The sequence below is a fragment of the Microcebus murinus genome, chromosome 1 (genome assembly GCF_040939455.1).
Source record: "Microcebus murinus isolate Inina chromosome 1, M.murinus_Inina_mat1.0, whole genome shotgun sequence".
Lineage (NCBI taxonomy): Eukaryota > Metazoa > Chordata > Mammalia > Primates > Cheirogaleidae > Microcebus > Microcebus murinus.
This window is the reverse complement of record NC_134104.1, coordinates 29,726,226-29,728,529: the sequence shown is the minus strand read 5'-3', so window position 1 is coordinate 29,728,529 and position 2,304 is coordinate 29,726,226.

Genomic DNA, 2,304 nt, shown 5'->3' with positions numbered 1-2,304 from the left:
CTGAGTTTCCAGAACTTAATGATCAAGCAGAGGAACAGAATTGAGTAAAAGAAGTCTGAGAATCAGTTTCCTTAGGCAGGAGGAAGTCTGAGACATGTAATATAACAGAGGCTGGAAGAAAAAAATTATACAAAAGAAATAGTAGTAAAATTGGTCAACTGATATTGAGATTTCAATTAAGAAAAAGAAAAGTGGACTTTTCAACATGGTGCTCATTAGTTACCTTGATACAAGCAGGCTCAATAGAGTGGTAGGAAGAAGGCCTGAATGGAGTCCATTGATGCAAGTATGTGAAATGTGGAAGTGGAGAAATTATAGGCAGCTCTTCAGAATGTTCACTATTAATAGGGGTTGAAAAAGAATGTGTGGAGGGGCGATAGAGGATATTGGATATTTAAAGCCTAATTGGAATTATTCAGAAGGAAGAGATAATTTTTGATGTAGGAAAGAGAGCAAATATTTGCACAAAGTGGAATTGGCCGTCGATAGAAGGGAGGACAATTCCTTTGTAATAACATACTGGAGGAAAGAGAGAGTGAAAAAAATGCTGATCAGTTACATTTTATGGTGGGAGGATAGAAGAGTTCTCTTCTGTTTGTGTTTATTTTTTCATCAGCAGATAGTGAGGGGCTGGAAAAGGTAAATGGTGTTTATGGTAAGTGGAGAAAGAATAATGATTTGCACAGACTATGGGAAAAATAGGCATCGTTGAGTAATATTGAAAAGTGTAGTTTTGAATTTAAAGTTAGATCAATCAGAAAATTCATTTTTTTTGTTCCCCCTGCTATTAAGTGTCTGGGTACAGACATGGAGTAAGCATATAGGTTTAGTGTCCTAGTCGGTATTATACTCATAAGACACATATGATAAGCAAAGAAAAAACTGAAGTCAATATTCTCATTTGGAAAGGGGGAAAAAGTAAAACATAATGCAGGTGATGGCAGTAGCAATTCTGACATCCTGAGGGATAGTCATTGTGAGGGACCCATCCTCTGTAGGATAGTAATCTTGAATAAACTCTAAGCCCACTTCCTGGTAGTACTTCCTTTGTCCAATGTTCTCTACAGCTCTTTGTTCTACTTTCCAGGAAACTCTTCCTTTTCCATTGTTTTTCTAGCCATTATCAATACAGGCATTCCTGAATGTGGCCATCTTGGGCCCTGAGTTCTTTCTTAGCCCACTTCCTGCCTGTGGCTTGGTAGGACCCTGTGGGTCGCTTTAACCTATAAACAATTACAATCTCTTTTGTTGAGGCTTCTGATTATTTTGGTAAAACAATTATCTCAAAAAAACTTTTTAATAGTCTTATATAGTTGATTTCAGTGACCTCCGTGTGTCAAAATCCATGCTCTAAACAGTTCTTTTGCAAACAAGTGTTTTTTCCCAAACATTATTCTTTTTTTTTTTTTTTTTTTTTTTTTTTTTGAGACAGAGTCTCGCTTTCTTGCCTAGGCTAGAGTGAGTGCCGTGGCGTCAGCCTAGCTCACAGCAACCTCAAACTCCTGGGCTCAAGTGATCCTCCTGCCTCAGCCTCCCGAGTAGCTGGGACTACAGGCACAAGCCACCATGCCCGGCTGATTTATATATATATATATATATATTAGTTGGCCAATTAATTTCTTTCTATTTTTATGGTAGAGACGGGGTCTGGCTCAGGTTGGTTTTGAACTCCTGATCTTGAGCAATCCGCCCGCCTCGGCCTCCCAGAGTGCTAGGATTACAGGCGTGAGCCACCGCGCCCGGCCAAACATTATTCTTAATATGTGATATATCTTTGCTTTCTTAACCCTATCTTTTCTCCTTAGACTTAGTAATGAGTACCTTGAGCAAAGCATTTTTCAGAATGAAACCAAATACTATGTCATTTTTTCTAGAGAATTTTTTTTCTTCCAGTTGAAAGTTATTTGCTCAGGATCATATCCTGGATCATTTTCAGAGATACCATAACAAAACCAGAAGATTTACCAGTGAGGATATCCACAATTTCCTTAATTTAATTCAGCCACAATGATAAAATTAATATTCCTTTGCTGACTGAGATTCTTCATATCTTTATACTCTACCTGTTGAGAAGCCAGTTGCCTCACCTCTCCTTATTCTCTTCAATCCCTTTCCAAGCTAACCAAATCTTTTCTGAGCTTATCTCTTTCAATACGTTGTGAAATGCAAATATTCTGTTTGCTGTCCTCTTCTAGAGCTATAAGCGCATTAGAGTCCTGATCTTTTTACTAAGTTATAATAGGCAACAGCTTTATCAAATCTTGATTTGATTTTTTCTTGATATTTTCAAAACATCAGTCCTCT